This window comes from Filicampus tigris, chromosome 9, assembly GCF_054856515.1.
Source record: "Filicampus tigris isolate MCC_2025a chromosome 9, RoL_Ftig_1.0, whole genome shotgun sequence".
In the NCBI taxonomy this organism is placed as follows: Eukaryota; Metazoa; Chordata; class Actinopteri; order Syngnathiformes; family Syngnathidae; genus Filicampus; species Filicampus tigris.
The window spans coordinates 15338434-15352751 of NC_141225.1; the positions used below are offsets into that span (position 1 = coordinate 15338434).

At 40.4% G+C, this 14318-nt stretch overlaps 1 long non-coding RNA gene across 1 annotated transcript in view; it reads right to left on the bottom strand.

Moving 5' to 3' along the window:
* LOC147142207 (uncharacterized) overlaps nt 1–14318 on the bottom strand; it is a 46942-nt gene that overhangs the window by 11880 nt on the left and 20744 nt on the right. The window contains exon 3 of the long non-coding RNA XR_015088128.1: nt 3567–3625. This is a non-coding gene — a long non-coding RNA (uncharacterized LOC147142207). The remainder of the gene's footprint in view (nt 1–3566; nt 3626–14318) is intronic.

The window sequence follows — 14318 nt, forward strand, 5'->3', positions numbered from 1 at the left end:
CACCCCTTCGTAACACGCACGTCTCACTATGTACAGAACTAACATTAACAAGTGGTTCTGTGATTGCAGGGGCACAGGATCACCTGCTTTAATTTGCTCCTGTGAAAATAGCAGGATATTAACGATAAAGCGCATGAACGGTACCATCTTTTGCTAAATCATCGTTTGACCTTAATGATTCCACAAAGGCAAGTCTTTACAAAATTCCCTGTGTACAGACTTTTTATTTTTGGGACTTGTAAGAATACAGTATGTAGCTAGTTTGGAAGTTTCCATAAATATGCAGTCTATTGTACAAAGTATTTATAGGTTTGAGAGGTGTGTCAGAAAGATTTTGTGATTTATGTCACATAAAATACATTTCATATCCACAATACAAACTAGACGTTTTCCCCTTTGAAATAATCATGGAGTCAAACGCACTTTCCCAGACAACTTCTCCTACACCATGAGAAATAATCATATTTGTAAACGACTGATTGATTGCTAGTTTTCGTCATAGTCTGCCAAGCCATCCCTTGTTTGTCTTTACAGTATATGGCTGCTACACCCAGGACAATTATTGAAATACCGTACAAATGTAGCAAAAGTGAAAACTTAAGATCATGGGTAAAAGATGACGCATGACAAATCTATTGACGTTTTGCAAATAGAAGCGAGAAAATAAAAGCGAGGTACTTATTAGATTCAGTGTTCTGACCAAAGACACTTCGGCAGCAGACAGTCGCAGCCGGGATTCGGCCCTCCAATCCTTTAGTCATCGAATGATCCACTTACTACCAACTGAGACACAGGTGCCGGAATTGAAACATATTTAACCTGATACAAAAATAAAATAAAAATACTACATGCTAACTATGCTGCCATAGTGACATTCTGAACTGCCCTATACTGCAACATGAGCTGGCTGAGTGGGATGGAATTCCATAGAGTACAGTAAGGATTTGATTTTGATCCGCTTAATTTGAGCTGATACTGATCCCTTTAAATATGTCCATATCTGCCTGGCTCCTATAGGTATGATGGCATTACTATAAAATTGTAGAGATTCAAGGACAGTGCTAGGTGAATATCGCAATCAGGGAAGTGTTTTACTTTTGTGAAAATTTAACGCTGTTCCAGAGGAGCAAGATTAATTCATTTCCAGCATTAATTGATGAATCACAGGTTGTGTTGATTCAGTTATTATCAGGAATACGGCACTATTTCCCCTTTAAGGACATACCTTTAATTACTGTGGCTTAATAAATTCATTCAGGACACTCCATTGGGAGTATAAAGGGTACTGAGCCTCAAGAAATGAGCAACAAATTAAAGTTCTGTTTTAAATGGCTTAAACTGAATCAAACTGCCTGATGTCAGCAGGAAGATCCAATAAGGAAAAGATCCTGCGGGCTTTTGACCTTTGCAACTCTCTGGACAGACACGAGCGCTGTATTCTGAAATCACTAGACGGTATATGCTGTAAGATATGAATGTTAAGAATGGAGGGGGATGTTTATTCAGGACATCAACAATTCTAAAAGATGAGACGATGCAGGAAGGCAAGACTAACTGTGGGCCTCAAAAAACAAAGCACTCCACGAATCAATCCTACTTGAAACAAAAGCAAGGTTTTGCATCAACAAAGAGAGGAGACCATATTTTGGTTGGTGTAAAAACAACACATCTTTGATCTCTGATCAAACGTGATGCTCAAAAGTAACATCTCTTGGCTTGAGTAACTACTGCTAGATCAAACTAGCAGGCGGTAGAAAGTTAACCAAAGCTAAGGTCTAGACACAACTATAGGGAGGGAAACATTGGCTCTCATTTACTTGTGAATGCATAGTTATGTTCGTACTCTGCGCACAAGTTGAGCACGTATGCAGAACCACCGTCGGATTCACGACACATGCGTACCAGCCCATTTTCTCTGCACTACTGTGCGTATGTTGATAAATCAGAATTCAAAGCACTGTTATTACTATTATTATTACTAGCAACAAGCGTGTTGCTAGTAAAGGTACATACAAATATACAGTGGATTCGCATTTGTTGTTGTATCATATTATTAATTAGCCAACCCCACTCCCCGACTACCTTCCGAAAGGCAATATTAGTAGGCCTGGGTGATTATATGATTGAGAATCGTGATTTTACGCGAGCTCTATCAGATGCGGCAGAAATGTGCGCGCGTGCAGCAAATCAGAGTCCAGCTTTTCCTTCGAACTTTGGTTTGCAAGTTGAAGTAAACAAAATCTGCCCATAAGTCAAAGAAGAAGCAGTAAACAGAAAGTAAACATTAGCGGTTTAGCCGCTAATAAGTAGCCGGCAACCACCGGACGAAAGCAGCGAAGAGTCGCGTCAGCTTTTGATCATGCACATTTACAAGAAGCAATGATGCTAACGACCTATGTAGGATCATAACTTTTAAATAAATTATGTTTGCATTTTAAGGTGTATTCATTATTCCAGAGGGGTCCATTTTTAGTACTGTAGTTCACTGTGTTATTTTACAGAGTTCTACATGTTTTTGTTGTCAACCAATGCTTTAAAACGGGCAATTTCAAAGCAATGAATAAAATCGATTTTTATAGCGCAACACCCAAAACTCACCTAAAACCACCTCCACCTCTCCAACCGCAAACCACCCACAGGATCATAGCTTGAACTAGTAATGTGGGACTTTTTATTGTACTTTTCAGGCATACTTTTCCAGAAGAGTTTGGTTCAACTCTAAATTGCACAACTTTTGGGGACTTTGAAGGCTCCACTGTACTCAGTTTGAACCTCAGCAGACGCTCTTGTGTATGCCTATCTATCAGGTACCTAAAAGTAGCTAATAATAAGGATCGCAAGCATTGAGGAGGCAGAAACTGGAACGAGATATTCTTAAAAATATTTTGCTTCCAAGTGTGAAAATTCCGTTTCTCACCTCATTTATTTGATTTACTAGGATGTCTTTATCGCTGGAGGAGCACCAGTGACACATTTTTCCTTGTTTGTTTACCATTCCCTTGTGTCTCCTTCTTCCCTAACTTTTTTTGTATACACTATGCTTGCATGTGTGTGGTGGCAATGGCACTGCTCTCGCACTCCCACCTTGCACACCTGCCATCCGACAACAGTACCTATTTTTGAGTGTCACACAAGCCTTCAACATTCTTTGTACTCGTTGCTTTACTCTACCGAAAACATTTTGTGGCCTCACAGTCCACTGAATTAACACTGTGACCACTCCACACCCGTTTTGCAGTCTCCTGAAACACTTACCATCCAGCCTGTAGTCCCCGCTGTGCTCTGTTTTGTTTACGCTCATCACCCACGCCTACATTTACATCCATTCGGTGCTGTTGGTCCTATCAACAAGCATCTGTTGGTTTGTGTCATTACGGAGGTGTGCGGGCATGTAGCGCAAATGATGGCACTGAACTATTTCCGCCATTGGATGACTCCCCGCGAGCTAATTTGGGGAGGTTATATGGCAGCGGGGTGATGTTTTAAGACACCATTTGTGACCGGAGAGTCATTAGTGAGTCAATTCAATGGATTACTCTGCTTTTCGGTGACTTTTACTCACTCACATTGGGTAGTTGCAGCCTGACTGTGACGGTACTCGTCTCTGGTTGACACACAAACGGGCCTGCAAAATAACAATGAGAATCAATTGCCACAAAAACGGTTTAGGAGAGTGCACGCCTCATGTCAAAAACGAATGCCTGGAAATAAAACAAAATAATAAAGACTCAACTTCCATTTATCCATCCACTTTCTATAGCACTTTTCCTCATTAGGGTAGCGGAAGGCGGGGTACACAACGCACCAGGGGGATGCATTTGACAGTTTCGGATGTGCAGTTTTTGTAAGGAGTAATGACTCGCCAATTGACATTGGAGCATTGTTGCAAAATTCCCGCCTGGCAAGAAGTTTTTCTGCCACTGACTGCAGCCCAGTGCCAGTTTCAGGAGCTTTATGGCCGTCACACTGCACCATAGGATAGTAAAATTGACACTTATCCAAAGCAGAGTGCTTAAAACAGGATATGTTCCGTTGACAAATACTGCAGCAGAAGTCCACCACTCATCAAAACATTGAACTCCTAGAGCAGGCGTGTGCAAAGACAGGGAAAGTCTATTCGGATGGGTGAATCACTTTTCAACTTTTCACGAGTCTTATTAGTCTCTCTAGTTGGGTGAACTGACACAACTGTCAAATTCGGGGGGAAAAAAACAGTAGGGATTCTTGAATACGAACAAGACTCTCCAAGGCTGGTCGCCTGGCATGCCATGTTTAGAATCTGGCTCACTGGACCATTTTTCTTCTGCAGTGCATCCGGTAAGCTGATGACCATTACAGCAAAAAATTACCTGAAGATGTTGCTGGATTTTGCTGTCCCAAAACCTCGAGAGACAACTAACCTTACTAACATGTTATTCTTCCTCCAAAACAGTTTTTGCCATGTCAGTGAGTGACTCCCTCAACATCAAGTTTCCTGACTGATGGATCGGTCAAAGAGTTCCCCTCGAATGGGCTCTCCACTCCTCTGACCTCACACCTTGAGATTTTTTTTTGTGACAGTATGCCACTAAACCCCATGACCTGTCACAATTAGAGGAAAGAAGCTTTACGGAATGCAATGAGGTTGGGGAAGAGATGCTCCAAAACATCAGAGAGGCCTACGTGCGAAGGTGGGTGAAGGTTGTCGAAAATAGAGGTGCTCACGTGGAGGTATACAGCTAGCCTTTAAGACGCTGGAACGTGAAGCCGAGCAAGTAAAGGTCATTGCAAGTAAAACTGCAATGACTCTTTTGTTGATACTAAAAATATGAATTTGTTTCTTGTATACATTTTAGGAATTTATTAGACATGTATAATGAATTTTGGAATAACCTGTACATTTGTAGTCACTGTACAAAGCACTGTGCTACAGTGCTGATGTAACCAAAGCTCCAATGTAGTCCATAGTACACCCAAATTTGACCCTGCACATCACTGCACTATATTCATATTTTCCCACTGCACCTGTGCAAATGATATGCTCCTGAAAAAGGTACACATGAAAACAAATTAAATCCGCATTTGGCATTTAAGTCACAAGAACACATTTACATTTTTAATATGGAATTGACTGCGAGTGGCGGGCAAACACTCCAAGGCATACCCCGCCTATCACCCAAAGTCAGCTGGGAAAGGCTCACACTAATTAGGACGAGCGGTGTGGAAAATGAATGAAGGGTTACGGAATCTAGCCCAACAAAAATACATTTCCTCAAAGTACTTCAATGGTACTCGTGAAATTATCGCTTCATTAGCAATCATATTCAAATTATCCAAACTTGGTGTTATTAAAAAAAAATGCACTCATAGTTGTCCTTTTCTTCCTGTATTTATCTCTGAAGAAATTGAGTAAATGTGTGTATACACTAATGGGCCGAACATCAAAACAACAGCCATCCTCTGGAAGCATCTCCCGCTGCACTAACACATCCATTAGCAGCTTTAAATCGGAATTAATGAAGCTAAGTGCTAGAGTTATCATTAAACTGAAGCTACAGTATACAAACACCTGAAATTCAGTCAGAGCTGTCGCATGCATTACAATATTATTTCAAAACTATGGCCATATCTATGAACTTCATACGTGCAAAACAGGAAATATCAATATCAAATGGAAATGAATTGAGAATAAAGCAGAGAAGCTACTACGTTTACGCTCAACAATCACGTGTGACACTTCTCAAGGCTTAAACTGTAGATACCACATCGCACTCAGTAGTAGGTAATGTATTTTGGGCATTTCAAACCATTTTTAGATCATTTATTTGCCATATCAAAATGATCTCCTACTCTTGAATAAATTATGAATGGCAACTTTACGCAGAAAATCACAGTTTCATCCTTTTTCTAAAAACACAATGTCAATGTTAATGTGGTGTATAAGAACATAACACATTCAATACACTGACGATAATCCCGGCGAAACTATTAATGTTACTGTAGTATGATGTTATTTTGATGCGGTTAGGGCATAACATTTTTAGGACGTTCACAAACAACACTCATTCACTCTGGCATCTCCTTACATGCATGCATGTGCATGATTTGGTGTGTGCAACACAAACATATACGGAAAAGTGTGACTTTACATTTACCCTTAAGGGATGAGGAATTATGGACTGTACATATATGTGTGTATGTACTATATTTAACAATCAATATATAATATACACTAGTTAGTATATATACTGTAGATGCGTGTACAGTATATACACAAATACTATAAGAGGTGTTTCAGAAAAGTTACAGGACTGATGCCATACTTAATATTTAGTAAGTAAATATTTCAAAGTCTAACACACTTTTCCAGCATTGCCTTGCCATGCCTTCAAGCACTCCTTGAAAGGTTTTTACAGGATCCTCCGCAGCTGCCGGTACTTCGTCATACATGTTGTCCACATCTTCAAAACATGTCCCCTTGAAAACCCCATTGAGCGTGTGAAAAAAAACAACAACAAAAAACATACGGAGCCAGGTCAGGTGAGGTAGAGAGGTTGTTCCAGCAAGCCAATGACGATGTTGTTCTCGCCCAGGGACTGCCAGTTGCTTAGGGACTTGAGAGCAGGTTTATTGTCATAGCCACAATTTGTTCTTGCCTCTTTTTGCGCATTGAGCGAAGCAAATACAGCAGGCTCTCTTTGTCGACATGCTGGTTCTAGTTTGGGGTTTGGAGTATTTTTTCAGACACTCCTCTTACATATATGTATATGAATTAGGGATGTTTGATAACACTTTTTTTTTCAGCCCAATATAAGTATGATTATTCGCTCTGAGTACTCACCGATACCAAGCACCGATACCTCAAGTACATTTCATTTAGCACAATGACAGGGACTTAAAACAAAGACTTTTCTTTCTGACACAGATGATGATTCGCTGATGTGTCCAACTCCCGCAGTATAGCGCCAACAACTGTGGAGGGGACTTTTTGCTTTTAGTATCGGTGGCAGATATCGGCGGCTTCCATGACAACCTGATATCAATACTCGCCCATCCCTAATATGATACATCCATACAAGCATGCATTCATACATATAATACTGTACATTTATACGACCAGAGCTGGGCATCGCCTAACAGTCACCGAATTCCCGTCTGCCCGAGTCAGCCAAACGAAGTCGAGAACGGACTTAACCGGTACCACATCACACGCAGGTGCTGCACTCATGACAAGCAGCCAAATAAAATAATAATAAATAATAAAACAGCGTTGTATATCTTTCGGTCCCACAGACGCAATGACATTTTTATTTTACCAATCACCACACTGCGCGCGTGTGTGACAGTTGTTTTCGTTTGATATGCTTTCTTCGTTTGGCGGCATGTCTGTCTGCTCATGCGGTGCCTGCGTGTGACGTGAAGATTACCTCCTCGATGTCGATTGGCTGTCGCCGACGAGGGACGGACTGGGACCACGTGGGTCGTTTAAATATGCAGACGGGAACTTGGTGACGGTTAAGCGATGTCCGGCTCTGTATACAGCTACTATATAGGTACGCACACTGCGTGGGAAGAATCAGATAGAAAGAAAAAATCATTACTGACAAATGTTAACTGCAGAGGATGAATTATGCAGATAGAAATCATGCAGCAGAACAAAAGTGAGGAACTGATCAGGAAGTGGAGCAATGCTGATGAGAAAGTCTGGAAGCATAATGGTCTTAATTTTAGCATCGACTGCATATGTGTTTAAATTAGTATCCCTGGGGAGTCACCTGTCAACCTGTCATTACATCTCATGCATTTAATTGCCAAGGAAATAAATAATAGTTCTGTTGGTGAGCACAGCCTGCTGTCAGTGAGGGCACCGATATTAATATCATGGAATAACGCATTTCTATAAAGATATGACCTCAAACTAATTGTATATGTATAAACATTTTCACTTAACTAAATCTGGATGTGTAATTAAAGTCAAGATAATACTCTTGTTAATACTGCAGAGAGAACATCTCTTTAGTGACACCTATAGAAAAATAGGTCACATGGTCCTCATCGGGCCAAAATGAATTTCTGAAAATATATGACGCGTTGGTGGAACAAATGTTTGTCAGAGGCAGTATTATGAGCCTGGTAAATGTTTCGCGGGCATTTTATATCAGATGCACTTGCGAACTGTTTTACCCACAGGCCATTTTCTGCACCCCTCGTTGTAGAGGTTCAATATCATGCCATAACTCAACATAATAAATAAACATAAATGTCCCCGTGATTCATGTTCGGTTAGAAATCCAATAATAAAAAATAAACAAAAAATGGCCTACAGTCGTCCAAAAGTAATATTTAAAAGGCTGAGCTCATTTAGGTTAGCTGACTTCAACTTCTGTGCAAGCCAGATGGTCTAAAATGTCTCCATGGACAGGTGTGGATTCTATTTTTTGTCTTGAGAGAGTAGGAGTGACAGAGAAAGATAGAGAGTGAGAGAGGATAAGGATGGGTAAAAAGATGGGGGGGGTAAAAAAAGTACCACGGGTCAAACATTGCAGTTCATCTTCTGCCGCATATTATTTAAAGGAAATGGCATGTTTGTGGTGCCGCTGTAGCAATGAGGCATCGACAGCATCCGCTGCTGATGGGCTTCTTCATCACCCACACACTGTGGCGTGTGAGGTAGATGAACATATGGAGAGCGCTATGATGGTCTCTTAAGTGGTTTTCTCATTACAAGAGATATCATTTGAAGCTAGAATTCAGCTAAGCAAATCTCACATAATATACCTTCCCATTAACTTGTTTGTGAAAAGGTCATTCCCTACTGTCATTACGTTTGCCCTTCAGGTATAGCTCGCAGGTCATGTTTATTGATCACTTCTGTGGGAGAGAGAAAAAAAAAAAAAGTTGGACTTTTACTTCTCATGTTGCCAGACGCTAGTAGAAGCTCACTAATGTTGGCCCACGGAAGTATGATGATAACCACAGAACAGAAAATGATGACTTACTCTGACATAAGATAGTGTCTGGCCGCTCAGCACAGTATTAGCAATAATATTAGTTCAATTACAAAAAACACAAATATGTTTTATCAAGCAGATGCTAATACAAATAGCATGGAGGGAAAAGCAAAATGGCTGATTAAGTGATGACTAGCATGGAACTGACTAGAGAAGCCTGCTAACAATTGTAATCAAATGAGTATTTTTTTATTTTAGTTTTATAGCACAAATAAGGACCAGAAAAGTTGGGCGATCACTGCATGATGTGATTGTTTTGTTCATGAAAAAAATTTAAAATTGCTCCTAGGTGTCTTCTTAAAAGCTCTCTGACATTTTTTGCTCAAAATAAAGAAACATCTCATATCCATTTGTCACACTGGTTGAAATTACTTCTGTCTCATACAAAGAGGACAGCTTTTGTTACCATGCCAACTTATACCGCACTATATTTTGTGACTTTGATGTTGACATCTCTACCTACTTATATTTCAAAAAAGTGAGTAGAAACAAATCTTTCCATTTTTTTATGGTGCTATTGAAGACTTCTAATGATGTTGAGACCCCCTCCAGAGGACATGTCCACCCCTCCCTGTCAAGAGTGTACCAGACTCCAACCGAATGAAGGCTCTTTGGGAAAAACTAGCTGCCAAGTCATGGGTGGAGAAACTCCGGTGTGTGGGGACGTATTATGTAAATTAGCATAACTGTTATGTAACAGACTGGCTCACTCATAGACACATGTTTAAAAATAGGCAGATCTTTAAAGATGTATTGTATCTGGTGGTTGCGGAATTTCACACTTGATGAGTGGGCAGGCACCCGAGAGACCCAACTCTTAGTATGCAAGCAATTAAAAAGTTCATCCATCCACACATCCATTTTCTATCATTGTTGCTCTCATTAGGGTCATGGGCGAGCTCGAGCCTATCCCAGTTGACTCTGGGTGAGAGGCGGGATTCCCCCTGCATTGGTCGCTAACCAATCGCGCAATCAAAATGTAAAATTTCTTTAAATCATTCACTGTAAGTCGTTTACCAAACAGAGTTCCACATATTGTCCGCCACTTATGACCCACGTAATATTGTGTTCCACAGCAATAAATTTGCCATTCACTCCATCTTTTCTCACGCTCATGATTCACACTTCCAAGTAAGCTAACTACTGCAACACATACAGTTTATAACATACATATATACACACTCTGTTCGAGTGTGAGGTGCCTAAACTTGCCCGACTTCCAATGTTGCCGTTTCCCTCCCTTGTAATCGACATGACAAACTGAGATGTACCCCCTAATCTTAATCTTCAATTCAAACTTGTGCCGATCTCAAAACACCACTTACAGGGATCTGACCTGTTAGTCATTAACAGTGTCTTACAAACCTGAATTTTATATACAAGCTAGGCAAAGACACTCTTCCACGCCTACCCGTTGTCAAACGTACTTGACGAATATGCAGTATTTGTCTGTGGCGGTAAACTTTTTCATTCCAGTTACCAAATGTACGGTAAACATTCACAGCAGTGAATGAGTTCCTATGTCCCCTTTAAATTGTAACTTACACATTTTCAAGGTTACACTTTCACCCACTAGGTTTTAATAACACAAATGTCAAATTGTAACTAACCATTACACAAATAAGTCTGTGAACTTAGCATGTAAGAACAACACTAACAAGAATTTAAAAAAAAGACTTGCGACTTCCCCTATCATCTCTGATTAAGACGGTATGAAAACTCAATGAAAAGAAGACAGGCGCAAAGCTACACCCGTTATAACATGATTTCAGCATGCTGTAGTGTTTCCACCTTTGTACTGGCACAGTGTGGGGGGGGGGGGGCTTCATCTGTGCTACAATTGTCACGAAATTTCTCAATTGCCAGAAATCCATCAAAAATCCATTGCTGCACGTCCTATTAGGAGCTGCCAATTGCTGGTGATTTCCCACGTTTACTGTACCAATAATGCCAATTGAAATCAGGCCCAATTCAAAAGTGAGTAAGGCTAACCTACTTTACCCACAAAAAGGACAGTCTTTAGAAGTATTTTAATGACACAGTTTAAACTTTTTTTTTCCCTTTATATACACCATCGAACAATCAAGATGTGATTGGAAAAGTACAATGGCAACTACCACTCAAAAACTTTCACAAAACTGGTGGTATTTGCCATTGAGGCAAGGCAATTTTACGGCACCATTGATATACAAGGCAAATCCATAGTGCTCCACAGAGGCAAAGAAATAATAATTACAAACAAGATTACATGAAAAGAAGCCACTCAATATAAAAGCAGAATAATGAAGAAAACAGTCAATTGCAAAACATAGTTAAAGTCACAAAATAAAAGCAAGATAATGAAAGCAATACTGTAAATAATATTTATCATTTATGAAAAAGCCGCAGTAACGATTTCATTCCACAATTGAGGAGAATCGACACAGAATGCTGCTTCACTTTGTTTGGTTCTGCACTCAATAAGCATGCACCCGACAACTTGAAGGGTCTGGAAGTCTTGTAGGGAACTAAAAGGGGTTGAAAATATTAAGATTTAATACCACTCACAGTTGTGTGAAACGATTAAATGAATGAGATTTTAGTATGTATTATTTGGCAGACAGGAAGCCAGTGTACAGATTTTGGGACCCGCGTGATGTTGTCCAGAATAAACTTGAGCAGCAGCCTTTTGGACAAGTTGCAGCTGTTTTTGTTGTTGTTGTTTTGTGTTTTTCAGACCAGATTCCTCACTTTATTTGTGGCAGATTTTGAACTCTGAACTTGCAAAACAAATCCAGGTATTTGTCGTTTGACTTAAATACATTTAACTTATCGTTTGTTTTCTCACAATATTACCGGGCCTTCTCTTGCTGCTTGTTCTTGCCTCGTCGCCTTCACTTTTGTCTTCAATAACAATCTATCGAATTGAGATCAACCCCTCTGGCTACTTTCATTAATGAATCTTCCATTTCTTAGTCTTCAAAAAGTCTTGAGCTTGCTTTGCCAGTATGTTTACACTCATTATCCGTCCAGCTTTTCAGCATTTGTCAGAACGTGAGAAGAGAGCACTGTATAACCCGCTAACATCTCACAAGCTTGTTACTTCTGTCAGCAGACACATCATCAATAAACACCAGTGGGCCTGTTCCATTAGCAGCCATATAACGCATGTGACACATGATAGCTGTGCTTTAGATTGAGAGTTTCCTTTCATTCACCGTTATTCATTTTTGATCCAAGTTGAGGCCAATCTGCTTTTCCTGCTTGTAACTCGTGCCGTTACATAGGCACCGAATTTACGTTCATAAAATAGTTTGCCTATTTTCATTTTCCAAAGACCTTTGAACCTAATGTACTGCCCACCTGAAGACTGAAGAGAAGAGCAAGTGCAAGGTCCGCCAAACCCTCACCGGGACTGGTTATAATGGTGAACATGTTACAAGCCTCCTCCATGTGATGAAAATTTGACGCTAACAGAGGCTACTGCTGTGTAAAAGCCTCTTGGCTCCATCTGTGTACAGCTGTTATTTTGTGAGCCGCGTCTTGAAAGGTCAGAAGCAACCAAAGCCAAAATTTGAAAGAGTTTGAACTCGCTGTGCAGCCTTCCATGGCAATTCCGCCCGCTGCAGCACGCAGGCCAAAGGTAGGGCCAATTCCGAGCGAGGCTACACGAGAAGTGATGGAGTGACGAATGACTGCAGGAAGGGCCTGAATTGAAAGTAGTCTGCGTGTTGAAATTCGCCTCACAGTGTGAAAGAATAGAGGAGCAGATGGCAGCAATGTCTCTAGCTGGTGAAAGAACAGAATCTGATGATGGAGTCAGAAAGGATGGAAGTACATGAAAACAAGAGTAATGGTATAAAAACCGGGACCATATGGGAGGAGATGCAAAACACTCTGCGTGGTGACAGACATGTCACAAATATAATGGGACTGTGCCTCCAAAATGTGCTGCACAAAAGAGATCGTGTGTGTGAACACTGTTGAGGTAGACAAAGCGAGCTTGCATTTATTGTATTTGACGCCGAAATGTCAGCAGTGATTAACTTTCCTGTGGGGGAGTAGATATGAAAATGTCAGAAAATTCTGCAAGGGGTTGGCTGAGGGGGAAAGGTACAGTATACGGGGAGACCAAAAGTAGAAACGATAAGGAGCCATTCATTTGTGCAACGAGAACGGAGGATTTTAAAGCCATAATGGTGCACTCAGTCACTGCCATTCAAGGGCGGCTGGGGGAGGGGAGGGTGCTGGGGTTGGTATTTGGGATTAAGTGTGAAATCACAGTTGGGGACTGGACTGATCAGGCAAGAGTTCATTGTGATTAAAGGAAGCATGAAAGTATAAGTGCAGAAAAGAAGTCTCGCTTATTACATTTGCTAAACGCGATGAGAACAGATAGAGAAAGGCCACAGAGGCAATTTTGAGGTAACTGCACTAAAGTGGACATGAAATACTCCCAAGGCCTAAATGGCTCAGCTATATTTAGTAAGCTGGGCCAGGAATGGGCCATTATCAATTAGAGCGGGACACAGCTACGGGGGCTACGGCATTAGCAGACACAGCACATGTGTACATGATAGTCTTTCCTGTGAACACGGAATTGATGATTGTAGTTTCTATTGAACCACCAAAACAATAACAAATTGAAATAGCTCAATACAATTAGTATTATGAGTGATAACTGATAGTAAATGTTGCTAATAAACGTAGTTAAAATGGGGGGTGAATGATTTTGAGTGCAACTGGAAAGTGGCCGTGCTTCAGACCATGGAACACATAAACACATGAGCAATAGCAAAGATTAGTAGTTTGGTACTGATTGTGGCTTCAAATTTAACATGATCAGATCTATGACAACAAATCCAAGTCAACAGTAAATTGAAAACTGCCCTTGGGGAAAATGGCTGCAACAGCATGTCAGTGGACAGTATACTATGAAGAAGCAACTGTCATTGCCATGGTGACACTAGATTTGCCATTTTAGTAGTCGGGTTAAGGGTGGAACAGACAGGACATTATGTGCTACTCGACTTAATGTTCAAGAAAATCTCAGGTTGTTTTTCTCACCTATAAGTATTAGCTTAAAATCAACATTTTAATGAAATGAAGACATAAAGTCACAATATGAGAATTAACGTGAACTATCAAAAAAGCTGTATTTTTTGTTCAGATTTTTTTTTTCCAACAAAAAAAGTTCTAATCTTACAAGAGTATGGATGAGAAATTTGCTGTAAATTCTCAAGATAAAAGTCAGAATCTTACAAGAATAAAGGTATTCATCATCGTCACCTCAGGGCTGAATGCGGAACATTTCCGAGTTGAATTCTTCCCCGTGTCTGGTCAGTGCTT